Source organism: Bos javanicus, chromosome 7 (genome assembly GCF_032452875.1).
Source record: "Bos javanicus breed banteng chromosome 7, ARS-OSU_banteng_1.0, whole genome shotgun sequence".
NCBI lineage: Eukaryota > Metazoa > Chordata > Mammalia > Artiodactyla > Bovidae > Bos > Bos javanicus.
Window position 1 is genome coordinate 9807306 of NC_083874.1, and position 16116 is coordinate 9823421.

The following is a 16116-nucleotide window of genomic DNA, read 5'->3' on the forward strand; positions in this document are numbered from 1 at the left end:
ACCAGGAGAGCAATTATAAACCACATGTTTGTAATGTGAGTGCTAGAAACTTAGCTTTTGATTTCTGAGGCATTCACTTCAGAGACAATTATGGCAAATAAATATATTGCCAGCAGCTATGTAACACAGCTACTAGACTTGTATCCAGTGACACACCCCACTGCCCCCATCCCGCCCCAACCATGAAGGCTCTTTTAGATTTACCCCTGGATAAAGAGAACTTATGAACTTGTTTCCCCTTTGTTCAGTCACTCAGTCATGTCCAACTCTTTGTGACCCCATGGACTGTAGCCCACCAGGCTCCTCTGTCCATGGGATTCTCCAAGCAAGAATACTGAAGTGGGTTGCCATTCCCTTTTCCAGGGCATCTACCTGAATCGGGGATCAAACCTGGGTCTCCTACATTGTAGGCAGATTCTTTGCTATGTGAGCCACCAGGGAAGGGTGGATGAGCACACTTTAATTGTGTGGAAGAGTTGAATTCAGATAAATGGAAATTCTAAAAATAATTTGGCTCTAAGGCTTTGAACCCTACAGTCATGGGCACTTCTTGGGCCCAAGGAAAATTGCCCCTTTCATAGCAGCCATCCCAATGCTTCTTTTCAGAGCCCTGTTTCTGTCTTTGTTCCTCAGGCTGTAGATGAAGGGATTTAGTATGGATGTAACCACAGTGTACAATTGTTCTTGAGTGTGAGCTGTTTGTAGCAGCACAGCTAAGGTACACTCCTAAGGCTGTACAATAAAATAAGGAGGTCACTGAGAGGTGAGATGCACAGGTGGAAAGTGCCTTATACTTCCCCTGAGCTGATGAGATTCCATGTACGGCAGAAATGATCTTAGAGTAAGAGTACAGGATACCAGGGAGGGAAACACCATCCAAAATGGCAGCTGCAAAATACATCACTATGTCATTGAGATACACGTCAGAACAGGCAAGTCGGACCACCTGATTGAGTTCACAGAAAAAACGGGGGGTCTCCAGTATTCTACAGAAGGACAGCCACAAAATCAGTAAGCTTAGTAGCAAGGAATTCAGGACACTCATCATCCAGGATACCAGGACCAGCAATCCACAGAGTTGAAGGTTCGTGATGACTGTGTAGTTCAGGGGGCCATAAAGCAGTCATATGCCATCACTGTCAGGAGAAAGATGTCCAATCCTGCAAAGAACATGAAAAAATACATCTGGGTGATGCAGCCTTCATAGGCTATAACTTTTCTCTGGTTCTGGGTGTTCTACAGCAACTTTGGGATGGTGGTGGAAGTGACACAGATGTCTACAGAGGACAGGTTGGAGGGGAAGAAGTACATGAGGGTGTGGAGGTGGAAGTCTGGGCTGACAGCTAGGATGATGAGCAGGTTTCCAAATACAGTGATCAGATACATGGAGAGGAAATGTCCAAAATAAGAGAGGCTGCTGTTCTGGTTCTTTTGAAATTCCCAGAAGAAGAAATTCTGAAATTTGTGTAGCATTCCCTGGTTCCATGTAGAAGAGGTGACTGCCAGAAGACAAAAGTAACATGATCAGTTTCTCAACTTTGTGGTTTGTAAGAATAAGATAGAAGAGAATAAATAAAACACAAAAGAAAATATCAGAGTGCATCATACATAGTAAGGTTTTTATTCTTGTTGTTCTTTTTGTTCAGATATGTCTGTACATGTATGTTCGAATGTGCATGCAATATGCATGCATGTGAATTTCTTGCTTGCCTGTGTACATATGCTGGATCACATGTAAAAAGCATGCTGTGCTCTGGGACACAATCTGAAATTTTTTTAATCCCTTGCATTAAATGGAAGAATTGTTTTTGAAGAAGATCAGTTTCTGCTGATGGAAGAAGAATGTGAATAAAGAGTTCAACAAAAGAGGCAAGTTGCAGAGAGAACAGGCTACAGTGTGTTCAGACTCAAGGGACCTCACACTGACTGCACTTTTTTCCTCCACTTTCTTAATTATTGTATCCACATCAGACCACTGACTCAATTTTTATGAGTGAGTAAGACTGGTCCTTTTCTTACTTTTCTTATGTGGCATCTTTCTTTGTTATTCTTGGCCTTTCAGTTTTGATCTCCTTTTGACAAATCCAGTGGGTCCACACTACTCCTGTTTCAGATTCTCTTCCCACATGCAAAGACCTGCCCACAATATGCTCTATAAAGGCCTACATACCACAAAAACCTACTTTTTCCTTCATTTAATTTATATCTGAGGACACTTGGTCATACATGAATTTGTTTTACTGTACTATTTCTCCATTAAAATGTTAGATCTAAATGGACAGGGACTTCATGCTTTGTTCACTATTAATGGGCTTGCCAGGTAGCACAGTGATAATTTGCCTGCCATGCAGGAGATGCAGATTTGGTCCCTCAGTCAAGAAGGTCCCCTGGAGTAGGATAGGATATGGCAGCCTGATCAAGTATTCTTGCCTGGGAAATGCCATGAACAGAGGAACCTTGTGGGCTACAGTCCATGGAGCTGCAAAGAATCAAAAATGACTGAGTGACTTTCACTTTTCTTCTTTTTTAAAAGCATAAATAGATTCAACCATCCTTATGAAAAAGAAGAAATATTTGAGTGCAGAAGCACATATTCCACAAGGGGGCAGAAAATGTTATTTAAAAAATTGATCTAGTCACAAAAGGCAATTGTAGTACTAGGTGAAAATGTGAAATAAGATGGCAATTTATAGAAAAGATGGTTTCTTATTTCTAAGGATGTTGAAGAATTTTCTGTGTGTGAAAAGCAATGAGAGGGAGGACACAATGTGACCAACTGATAACTTTGATCACTCACAGTTTTTACACTCTCACATAACACAACAAATACATTATACACTACATACATACAAGATGTAAATGGCAAATATTAATAGGAAGCTTCTTTAAAAAATTGTAATTCTTTGTTTAGAAGAATGCAAACCGTTCCCCGCTCCCTGACCCTACTCCGCCCCACCATGAATACAGAGACTGGAATAGGGAATCCAGATTAGTTGAACTAGTTATAGCTAAGAGCAGTTTGGGTGAAATAGTGCCACAGAAATGGTGGCTGACACACTTGTGTAGGGGAGGGGAAAATAGGGAGAAAAGAGCTACATATTTCTCTGTTTTCAGCAAGAAGAATTGACAAAGTATTAAAAATACATCTCATTCTCCTGGTCTTCCACATGCTGTAGTGCAATTCCTGGCCTTTCCTTTCTGAGCTGGAGATGAAATAAATTGTGAAGAAAATGATATAGCAAAACAAAAAAGAATAAACACACTCAGACACCTGTAGGTAAAGCAAACATGCATAGACAACTTGCAATAGAGATAGCAAATGGCTAATAAAAACCCCAAATAAATTTAGCCTTTCAGGTAATGAAATAATTGCAAAGATAAACGGTTTATCATATGTCAGTTTGTATTTTAAATGCATTTGCCCCTAATGAATACTCAGTATGAAAGAAGATTCAGTGATATATGTGTCTCAAGAAGTGTAGTTTTCAGGTAGTAGATACTTCTATTGATCTGGATCTTCCTAATGAATACAGAACAAGCTCAAATACACCCCATCTTAAAAATTTCAGAAAAAATAATCACTTCACTGCAAACCTCTCCCGACCAAATAGTTTATTTTCCTACTCCCCTAAACTGCAACTAAACTTCTTGGAAATGTTCAAATTTTAATGATACCACTGGGCTCCCCGTTTTTTCTTGAGTCTCATCCAGCTAAATTTTCATTCCCATTACTTAGTTGTCAACAGCATCCTTGAATTGCTGGATCCAACAGATATTTGTCATTTAAAAATATTTAATAAATTGATTATAAATTAATAAATCAAACAAGAAAACAAACATGAAGTTTTCTCAGCTCTGGGCCAGCTGTTTGTGTTCTCAGTGACCTCAGGTACGTCTTGCGTTTCATTCTCTCCAGCTTTTTCCTCCAGTGTCTGTGGGGCTCTTGGACTCACCTGGATGGAAAGGCAGATTGGAAGGTCTCTGTGTGGAAGTTCAAAATTCCTCCCTGGATGGTTGATGGTGGAGGCTGAAGCTCTGTCTCCTCACAAGAAAGAAGGAAGGAGTGATGCACTGGTCCCTGAGCCAGACTTAGGAGTCCAAATGCAAAAAGCATCCCTGCTGCAGCTCAAGCTTTAACATGCTTAGATATTGCAGTAGTGGAGATATTTCTGTATCTGCTTATTCTACCTCTTTATCACATTTTCCATTATTGCTTGAATGTTGACTACATCATTTCCTCAGGGGAACCTGTTTGGACACAATGGATTCCCCTGCACCCCCCCCAACCCCCTGCCCCTGCCACCTGCTGATTCGCTGTTCCCAAGAGTCCAGGTTAAACATCAGGTGTATTCAATTCTTGTTACTTCTCTACTAACTCTCCTATCTCCCAGAATTCTAACATTGAAAGCTTTTACAACCCTCAGTATTTCTTCCAAGTCTAAGCCTGAGGAATTTGTCTTGACTAGATCCTTTGAGTCTCAAGAGCCATAACATAACTGCCATGCTATGAGAATACAGCATGTGATATATCCAGGAAATTACTATTTCTTCTTCAATAAAGAAGAAAACTGTGTTCTCTTGCTACAACACCATTGTTGGGAGGGAGGCTTTCCCAGGTGGCTTAGAGGTAACAATCTACCTGCCAAGCAGGAGATGCAAGTACTATCCCTGGGTTGGGAAGATTCCCCGTAGAAGGAAATGGCAACCTACTTCAGTATTCTTGACTGGGAAATCCCATGGACAGAGAAGCCTGGTTGGTCACAGTCCATGAGACTGCAAATAGTTGGGCATGACTGAGCAACTAACACTTTCACTTTCATCCAAACATCTACAATGTACAGGAGAGCACCAAATACAAATAATTATCATGCCACAAATGCCAATAGTGAGAAGATGAGAAAGCCTATTCTAGGCCAACACATCTACACATTGTACATAAGAATCCCCTAGGATTCTAGTACTAAATCAGATCCTGATTCAACAGGTCCTGGTTGTCCTGAGGTTCTGAATTTTCAGCAAGGTTCTGGGTAATGTTGCTAATGCATGCATGTCTTGGTCTGTGGATTATTCTTTGACAAGCAAGGCTGTGGTCCTGTATTAGAGTCTGGACTAGGTAGTTGTAGGTTCCTTTGCACCAAAAATTGTCTTGGCATGTAATTTCAAAACAATGTTTTTCATCATTAAGAGGCTATAATACATTTTGTGTTTCTTTTATTTACAATCCTTTATTGTTTAGTTGCTAAGTCATGTCCGACTCTTTTGGGACCCTATCGACTGTAGCCTGACAGGCTCCTCTGTCCATGGGATACTGAAGTGGATTGCCATTTCCTTCTCCAGGGCATCTTTCTGGCCCAGAAATGGCACCCACATCTACTATCTCCTGCATTGCAGGTGGATTCTTTCCCACTTAGCCACCTGGGAAACCCCTTATGGTCCTTAAGTAAATAAGTAAGTAACTGTTACTTGCTCAGTCGTGTCCAACACTTTGCGACCCTATGGACTGCAGCACGCCAGGCCTCCCTGTCCATAATCAACTCCTGGAGTTTACTCAAACTCATGTTCATTGAGTCGGTGATGCCATCCAACCAACTTATTCTCTGTCGTCCCCTTCGCCTCCTGCCTTCAATCTTCCTAGCATCAGGGTCTTTTCCAGTGAGTCAACTCTTTGCATCAGGTGGCTAAAGTATTGGAGTTGCAGCTTCAACATCAGTTCTTACAATGAATATTCAGGACTGATTTCCTTTAGGATGGACTGGTTGGATCTCCTTGCAGTCCAAGGGACTCAAAAGAGTCTTCTCCAACACCACAGTTCAAAAGCATCAATTCTTTGGTGCTCAGCTTTCTTATAGTCCAACTCTCACATCCATACATGACCACTGGAAAAACCATTGCCTTGACTAGACAGACCTTTGTTGGTAAAGTAATGTCCCTGCTTTTGAATATGCTATCTGGGTTGATCATAATTTTCCTTCCAAGGAGTAAGTGTCTTTTAATTTCATGGCTGCAGTCACCATTTGCTTTGATTTTGGAGCCCAGAAAAATAAAGTCAGCCACTGTTTCCACCGTTTTCTCATCTATTTGCCATGAAGTGATGGGACCAGATGCCATGATCTTTGTTTTCTGAATGTTGAGTTTTAAGCCAAGTTTTTCACTCTCCTCTTTCACTTTCATCAAGACGCTCTTTAGTGCTTCTTCACTTTCTGCCATAAGGGTCGTGTCATCTGAATATCTGAGGTTATTGATACTTCTCCCGGCAATCTTGATTCCAGCTTGTGCTTCTTCCACCCCAGCGTTTCTCATGATACATTCTGCATATAAGTTAAATAAGCAGGGTGACAATATACAGCCTTGACATACTCCTTTTCCTATTTGGAACCAGTCTGTTGTTCCATGTCTAGTTCTAACTGTTGCTTCCTGACCTGCATACGGATTTCTCAAGAGGCAGGTCAGGTGGTCTGGTATTCCCATCTCTTTCAGAATTTTCCACAGTTTATTATGATCCACATAGTCAAAGGCTTTGGCATAGTCAATAAAGCAGAAATAGATATTTTTCTTGAATGCTCTTGCTTTTCCGATGATCTAGCACATTTTGGCAATTTGATCTCTGGTTCCTCTGCCTTTTCTAAAACCAGCTGGGTCCTTAAGTGACAGCAAATAATAGGCCTATGAAAATTACTTTTGATGATCAGAGTAATGGCCTCCAAATGATGACTACATCCTAATCCCCAGAACCTTTGATTATATTGTTTTACATAGCAAGAAGGGATTACGGTAGCAGATGGAGAAAGGTTGTTAATCAGTGACTTTAAGATAAGAAGATTGACTATGATTATCTGGAAGAGACTAATGTAATCACAAAGAAACTGTTTCTGTAGGAAGACAAAAAGGTTGAAATTAGAGAAAGTTTTGAAAATGTTACATTGCTGACTTTGCAGAGAAGGCAATGGCAACCCACTCCAGTATTCTTGTCTGGAGAATCCCAGGGACAGGGGAGCCTGGTGGCTGCCATGTATGGGGTTGCACAGAGTCAGACATGACTGAAGTGACTTAACAGCAGCAGCTGTCTTTGAAGCTGGAGAAAGGCCTATGAGTCAAGAAATTCTTGTGGCCAGTAGAAACTAGAAAAGGAAATGAATCAGATTCTCCTCAGAGACCATGCAGGCATGTTGCCTTTAGCTCACTGAGATATTTGCCTTCTGATCTTCAATTGTAAGAGCAAAATATTTTTTTTATTTCAATCCCTATTGTGGTAATTTGTTACCGTAGCTATGAATGTATTAATACATGTAATACGGACAATTATTCAATAATTTTTTTAGAAATCGAATTTAAGTTTCTCAATTCATTTTTTTGTGATGCCTTATATTTTGTTAGTTTCATTTAATTCGTAACATATATAATTACTTCCTCCTCCCCTTTTTGGCTGTGCTGGGTCTTCTGGGGGCACACTGGCTTTTCTGTAGTCACAGTGTGCAGAGATTTCCCTTGTTGCAGAGCATGGACTCTAGAACACATGGGCTCAGTAGTTGTGGTATGTAGCTCTCTAGTTGTGGTGCATGGGATCGTAGCTTTCAGATCAGGGACTGAATCTGTGTCCCCTGTATTGGAAGGCTGATTCGCAACCACTGAATCACCAGGGAAGTCCCTATATTGTTAATCTGATAGCAAAAAGTAAACATGCTTTAATAGAATTTTTTAAGTATTAAAAAAAAAGACAAAATAATTCATCATACTATTACCAATCAGATAATTACTGTGACAAATTATTTCACTGTATTTTTATTTGCATGTTTAAAATTTTTTATTGAAGTATAGTTAACTTACAATATCATATTAGCTTCTGGCATATAAACAATGATTCAAAATTTTATAGATTATGCTCCATTTAAAGTTACTTGATAATATTGGTTGTGAATTCCCATGACTACTTCACTGTGTACCCCAACCCAAGCTGTGTGAATGCTCTGGCCCCAACTGCTCCAACTACAGCCTAGCTTAGATCTGGGGTGGCTGAAGCAGAGGATGTGACTGTGGCTTGCATCTGAGAGGGTCCAAAGATGCCTACACAGGCAGAGTGTTGGACCTCCATAAGCCCACAAACCCTTACTGTTTCAGTATGCCCCTTTATTGAGACAAAGGCCCCAGTGTGTGAAGAAGGAAAACTTACACTTAAAGAGAACAGAGCCAGCCCTAGCCTGATGAACAGGCCTTCTGCTCCATCAACTTGGGAGCAACATGACACTAACAGGATGGTGATGGCCACTAAGCAGAGAGGAAGACCCATGTCACACTCTACACCAGGCTCTAGATCTCCCATCACCAAGGTTATAGCAGCCAGCACTGCCTATGGAAAGATATGACTGTCATCCATGTCAAATCCAGCCATCCCACCAAAGGTATTGGACATAAGCAATCTACATAGAGACACTGCTAAATAAGAAAAGCCCTTTAAGATTACAATAGGTAACTGTTTCACCGAAATTCATTACAGACAGAGAAAAAGTTAAGTAAAATGAAAATAAGTAGGAACTATTCTCATGAGGGCTTCCCTGGTGCTGCTGCTGCTGCTAAGTCGCTTCAGTCATGTCTGACTATGTGCGACCCCATAGACGGCAGCCCACCAGGCTCCCCCGTCCCTGGGATTCTCCAGGCAAGAATACTGGAGTGGGTTGCCATTTCCTTCTCCAATGCATGAAAGTGGAAAATGAAGTCGCTCTATTGTGTCCAACTCTTAGCAACCCCATGGACCACAGCCTACCAGGTTCCTCCGTCCATGGCATTTTCCAGGCAAGTGTACTGGAATGGGGTGCCATTGCCTTCTCCACTTCCCTGGTGGGTCAGTGGTAAATAATCTGCCTGCAATGCAGGAGATCTGAGTTCGATCCTTGGGTTGGGAAGATCCCCTGGAGAAGAGAATGGAAACCCATTCCAGTACTCTTTCCTGGAGCATTCCATAGAAAGTGGAACCCTGTGGGCTACAGTCAATAGGGTCACACAGAGTTACATGTGACTGAAGCTACTAAATAGCAGCATTCTCATTTGAAAGAGCAAGAAAAAGCCTCTGTATAAATTAAAAAAAAAAAAGTAAGTGAAACAGAAATAAATAATATACCAAAGAATTCAAAACATTTTTTTGTTCTGTTTTTATCTTTAAATTTTTTCTTTTAATTTCTATGAATCCACCACAGGTATACATGTGTTCCTCATTCTGAACCCTCCTCCCTCCTCCCTCCCCATACCATCCCTCTGGGTCGTCCCAGTGCACTAGCCCCAAGCATCCAGTATTGTGCATTGAACCTGGACTGGCATCTCGTTTCATACATGATATTTTACATGTTTCAATGCCATTCTCCCAAATCTTCCCACCCTCTCCCTCTCCCACAAAGTCCATAAGACTGTTCTATACGTCAGTGTCTCTTTTGCTGTCTCGTATACAGGGTTATTGTTACCATCTTTCTAAATTCCATATATATGCGTTAGTATACTGTATTGGTGTTTTTCCTTCTGGCTTACTTCACTCTGTATAATAGGCTCCAGTTTCATCCACCTCATTAGAACTGATTCAAATGTATTCTTCTTAATGGCTGAGTAATACTCCATTGTGTATATGTACCACAGCTTTCTTATCCATTCATCTGCTGATGGACATCTAGGTTGCTTCCATGTCCTGGCTATTATAAACAGTGCTGCAATGAACATTGGGGTACACGTGTCTCTTTCCCTTCTGGTTTCCTCAGTGTGCATGCCCAGCAGTGGGATTGCTGGATCATAAGGCAGTTCTATTTCCAGTTTTTTAAGGAATCTCCACACTGTTCTCCATAGTGGGTGTACTAGTTTGCATTCCCACCAACAGTGTAAGAGGGTTCCCTTTTCTCCACACCCTCTCCAGCATTTATTATTTGTAGACTTTTGGATTGCAGCCATTCTGACTGGTGTGAAATGGTACCTCATAGTGGTTTTGATTTGCATTTCTCTGATAATGAGTGAAGTTGAGCACCTTTTCATGTGTTTGTTAGCCATCTGTATGTCTTCTTTGGAGAAATGCCTATTTAGATCTTTGGCCCATTTTTTGATTGGGTCATTTATTTTTCTGGAGTTGAGCTGTAGGAGTTGCTTGTATATTTTTGAGATTAGTTGTTTGTCGGTTGCTTCATTTGCTATTATTTTCTCCCATTCTGAAGGCTGTCTTTTCACCTTGCTAATAGTTTCCTTTGATGTGCCAAAGCTTTTAAGGTTAATTAGGTCCCATTTGTTTATTTTTGCTTTTATTTCCAATATTCTGGGAGGTGGGTCATAGAGGATCCTGCTGTGATGTATGTCAGAGAGTGTTTTGCCTATGTTCTCCTCTAGGAGTTTTATAGTTTCTGGTCTTATGTTGAGATCTTTAATCCATTTTGAGTTTACTTTGTATATGGTGTTAGAAAGTGTTCTAGTTTCATTCTTTTACAAGTGGTTCACCAGATTTCCCAGCACCACTTGTTAAAGAGATTGTCTTTAATCCATTGTATATTCTTGCCTCCTTTGTCAAAGATAAGGTGTCCATATGTGCGTGGATTTATCTCTGGGCTTTCTATTTTGTTCCATTGATCAATATTTCTGTCTTTGTGCCAGTACCATACTGTCTTGATAACTGTGGCTTTGTAGTAGAGCCTGAAGTCAGGTAGGTTGATTCCTCCAGTTCCATTTTTCTTTCTCAAGATCGCTTTGGCTATTCGAGGTTTTTTGTATTTCCATACAAATTGTGAAATTATTTGTTCTAGCTCTTTGAAGAATACTGTTGGTAGCTTGATAGGGATTGTGTTGAATCTATAAATTGCTTTGGGTAGTATACTCATTTTCACTATATTGATTCTTCCATTCCATGAACATGGTATATTTCTCCATCTGTTAGTGTCCTCTTTGATTTCTTTCACCAGTGTTTTATAGTTTTCTATATATAGGTCTTTAGTTTCTTTAGGGAGATATATTCCTAAGTATTTTATTCTTTTCGTTGCAATGGTGAATGGAATTGTTTCCTTAATTTCTCTTTCTGTTTTCTCATTATTAGTGTATTGGAATGCAAGGGATTTCTGTGTGTTGATTTTATATCCTGCAACTTTACTATAATCATTGATTAGTTCTAGTAATTTTCTGGTGGAGCCTTTAGGGTTTTCTATATAGAGGATCATGTCATCTGCAAATAGTGAGAGTTTTACTTCTTCTTTTCCAATTTGGATTCCTTTTATTTCTTTTTCTGCTCTGATTGCTGTGACCAAAACTATGTTGAATAGTAATGGTGAAAGTGGGCACCCTTGTCTTGTTCCTGACTTTAGAGGAAATGCTTTCAATTTTTCACCATTGAGGATAATGTTTGCTTTGGGTTTGTCATATATAGCTTTTATTATGTTGAGGTGTGTTCCTTCTATTCCTGCTTTCTGGAGAGTTTTTATCATAAATGGATGTTGAATTTTGTCAAAGGCTTTCTCTGCATCTATTGAGATAATCATATGGTTTTTATTTTTCAATTTGTTAATGTGGTGTATTACATTGATTGATTTGCGGATATTGAAGAATCCTTGCATCCCTGGGATAAAGCCCACTTGGTCATGGTGTATGATCTTTTTAATGTGTTGTTTGATTCTGATTGCTAGAATTTTGTTTAGGATTTTTGCATCTATGTTCATCAGTGATATTGGCCTGTAGTTTTCTTTTTTTGTGGGATCTTTGTCAGGTTTTGGTATTAGGGTGATGGTGGCCTCATAGAATGAGTTTGGAAGGTTACCTCGCTCTGCAATTTTCTGGAAGAGTTTGAGCAGGATAGGTGTTAGCTCTTCTCTAAATTTTTGGTAGAATTCAGCTTTGAAGCCGTCTGGACCTGGGCTTTTGTTTTCTGGAAGATTTTTGATTACAGTTTCAATTTCCGTGCTTGTGATGGGTCTGTTAAGGTTTTCTATTTCTTCCTGGTCGAGTTTTAGAAAGTTGTACTTTTCTAAGAATTTGTCCATTTCTTCCTCGTTGTCCATTTTATTGGCATATAATTGTTGATAATAGTCTCTTATGATCCTTTGTATTTCTATGTTGTCTGTTGTGATCTCTCCATTTTTGTTTCTAATTTGATTTTTCTCCCTTTGTTTCTTGATGAGTCTGGCTAATGGTTTGTCAATTTTATTTATCCGTTCAAAGAACCAGCTTTTGGTTTTGTTGATTTTTGCTATGGTCTCTTTTGTTTCTTTTGCATTTATTTCTGCTCTAATTTTTAAGATTTCTTTTCTTCTACTAACCCTGGGGTTCTTCATTTCTTCCTTTTCTAGTTGCTTTAGGTGTAGAGTTAGGTTATTTATTTGACTTTTTTCTTGTTTCTTGAGGTGTGCCTGTATTGCCATGAACTTTCCCCTTAGGACTGCTTTACTGTGTCCCACAGGTGTTGGGTTGTTGTGTTTTCATTTTCATTCGTTTCTATGCAAATTTTGATTTCTTTTTCGATTTCATCTGTGATTTGTTGGTTATTCAGCAGCGTGTTGTTCAGCCTCCATATGTTGGAATTTTTAATAGTTTTTCTCCTGTAATTGAGATCTAATCTTACTGCATTATGGTCAGAAAAGATGCTTGGAATGATTTCTATTTTTTTGAATTTACCAAGGCTAGCTTTATGGCCCAGGATGTGATCTATCCTGGAGAAGGTTCCATGTGCCCTTGAGAAAAAGGTGAAATTCATTGTTTTGGGATGAAATGTCCTACAGATATCAGTTAGGTCTAACTGGTCTATTGTATCATTTAAAGTTTGTGTTTCCTTGTTAATTTTCTGTTTAGTTGATCTATCCATAGGTGTGAGTGGGGTATTAAAGTCTCCCACTATTATTGTGTTATTGTTAATTTCTCCTTTCATACTTGTTAGCATTTGTCTTACATACTGCGGTGCTCCCGTGTTGGGTGCATATATATTTATAATTGTTATATCTTCTTCTTGGATTTATCCTTTGATCATTATGTAGTGACTATCTGTGTCTCTTTTCACAGCCTTTGTTTTAAAGTCTATTTTATCTGATATGAGTATTGCTACTCCTGCTTTCTTTTGGTCCCTATTTGCATGGAAAATCTTTTTCCAGCCCTTCACTTTCAGTCTGTATGTGTCCCCTGTTTTGGGGTGGGTCTCTTGTAGGCAACATATGTAGGGGTCTTGTTTTTGTATCCATTCAGCCAGTCTTTGTCTTTTGGTTGGGGCATTCAACCCATTTATGTTTAAGGTAATTACTGATAAGTATGATCCCGTTGCCATTTACTTTATTGTTTTTGGTTCGAATTTATACACCATTTTTGTGTTTCCTGTCTAGAGAATATCCTTTAGTATTTGTTGGAGAGCTGATTTGGTGGTGCTGAATTCTCTCAGCTTTTGCTTGTCTGAGAAGCTTTTGATTTCTCCTTCATACTTGAATGAAATCCTTGCTGGGTACAATAATCTGGGCTGTAGGTTATTTTCTTTCATCATTTTAAGTATGCCTTGCCATTCCCTCCTGGCTTGAAGAGTTTCTATTGACAGATCAGCTGTTATCCTTATGGGAATTCCCTTGTGTGTTATTTGTTGTTTTTCCCTTGCTGCTTTTAATATTTGTTCTTTGTGTTTGGTCTTTGTTAATTTGATTAATATGTGTCTTGGGGTGTTTCGCCTTGGGTTTATCCTATTTGGGACTCTCTGGGTTTCTTGAACTTGGGTGATTATTTCCTTCCCCATTTTAGGGAAGTTTTCAACTATTATCTCCTCAAGTATTTTCTCATGGTCTTTCTTTTTGTCTTCTTCTTCTGGAACCCCTATGATTCGAATGTTGTAGCGTTTAATATTGTCCTGCAGGTCTCTGAGATTGTCCTCATTTCTTTTAAGTCGTTTTTCTTTTATTCTCTCTGATTCATTTATTTCTACCATTCTATCTTCTAATTCACTAATCCTATCTTCTGCCTCTGTTATTCTACTGTTTGTTGCCTCCAGAGTGTTTTTGATTTCATTTATTGCATTATTCATTATATATTGACTCTTTTTTATTTCTTCTAGGTCCTTGTTAAACCTTTCTTGCATCTTCTCAATCCTTGTCTCCAGGCTCTTTATCTGTGATTCCATTTAAATTTCAAGATTTTGGATCAATTTCACTATCATTATTCGGAATTCTTTATCAGGTAGATTCCCTATCTCTTCCTCTTTTGTTTGGTTTGGTGGGCATTTATCCTGTTCCTTTATCTGCTGGCTATTCCTCTGTCTCTTCATCTTGTTTAAATTGCTGAGTTTGGGGTGTCCTTTCTGTATTCTGGTAGTTTGTGGAGTTCTCTTTATTGTGGCTTTTCCTCGCTGTGTGTGGGTTTGTACAGGTGGCTTGTCAAGGTTTCCTGGTTAGGGAAGCTTGTGTCGGTGTTCTGATGGGTGGAGCTGTATTTCTTCTCTTTGTTCATTCGCGCTCCTTCCGAAGAGTTGGATTGCTTTTCTGGGTGCCTGATGTCCTCTGCCGGCATTCAGAAGTTGTTTTGTGGAATTTACTCAACGTTTAAATGCTCTTTTGATGAATTTGTTGGGGAGAAATTGTTCTCCCCGTCCTACTCCTCTGCCATCTTGGCTCCTCCTCCTCGAATTCAAAACATTTGTATTAAAAATATATTGATAATAAACATGAATTCGGGAAAATAATTAACCTAAACACAGATTAATTGAATAAGGAACTAAAAGTCCCCAGGTGGCACTGGTTGCAAAGAACCCACCAGCCAATGCAAAAGACATAAGACATGTGGGTTCAATCCCTGGGAAGATCCCCTAGAGGAGGAAATGGCAGCCCACTTCAGTATTCTTGTCTGGAGAATGCCATGGAAGAGGACCCTGGTGAGCTACAGTCTGTAGGGTCTCAAAGAGTCAGACATGACTGAAGTGACTTAGCATAGACCCAAAGATATAAAGCTCTGTATAGTCAAAGCTATGGTTTTTCCAGTAGTCATGTACAGATGTGGGAGTGGGACTATAAAAAAGGCTGAGCACCAAAGAACTGATGCTTTTGAACTGTGGTGCTAGAGAAGAATCTTGAGAGTCCCTTGGACAGCAAGGAGATAAAACCAGTCAATCCTAAAGGAAATCAACCCTATATAGTCAATAGAAGGGCAGATACTAAAGCTGAAGCTCCAATACTTTGGCCACTTGATGCAAAGATCTGCCTTATTGGAAAAGACCCTAATGCTGGGAAATATTTAGAGCAGGAAGAAAAAGGGACAACAGAGGATGAAATGGTTGGATAGCATCATCAACTCAATGAACATGAGCTTGACCAAACTCCAGAAGATAGTGAAGGACAGGGAAGCCTGGCATGCTGCAGTCCATGGGATCACAAAGAGTTGGACATGACTGAGTGACTGAACAACAGCAAAAGTATAAAGAAGACCTGATAAAAACTAGATAATTTAATATTTAAAATAAAAAGTACTCTAGAAGAAATGAAGGGCATACTGAATGACACAGAAGAATGCATAAGTGATTTGGAAGATAGAATATTGGAGATTATCTAATCATAAGAGCAAACAAAAAGAAACAAAAAAATCGTGCAACATATGAGATCTCTGGGATGATTTCAATTGTGCCAACATTTGCATTATAGGGATTGAAAATGAAGAGGGAGAGAAGTGTAAGAAGTGTATTGAAAAGGTATTTGAAGAAATTATGACTAAAACCTTCCCAAACTTAAGAAAGAAACAGGTATCCAAGTATAGGAAGCACAGTGGGTCCCAAAGCAAGATGAGGCCAAACAGACCTACACTAAGATATATTATTATCAAACTGGGAAAAGATAGATGAAGAAAGAATTTTAAAGGCAGCAAGAGAAAAACAGAGTCATATATAAGGGATTATACATATCAACTGATTTATCTGTAGAAACTTTGCGGGCCAGAAGAGAGTGACCTGATACATTCAAAATACTGAAAGGGAAAACCCTGCAACCTAGGATCTCCTACCCTGGAAGATCATCATTTAAAATAGAAGCAGAGACAAAGAAGTTCTCAGACAAGCAAAAATGGAAATATTTCATCAATAGGAAACCTACCCTAAAAGAAAAGTTGTAGTCTTCTCTAAATATAAAAGAAATATCTATAGGAAAGGGAAAATTCCACTAGGAA

At 39.4% G+C, this 16116-nt stretch overlaps 1 pseudogene; it reads right to left on the reverse strand.

Moving 5' to 3' along the window:
* Window positions 1–537: 537 nt before the first annotated feature.
* Window positions 538–1486, reverse strand: LOC133251841 (olfactory receptor 7A5-like; annotated as a pseudogene).
* Window positions 1487–16116: the final 14630 nt, after the last annotated feature.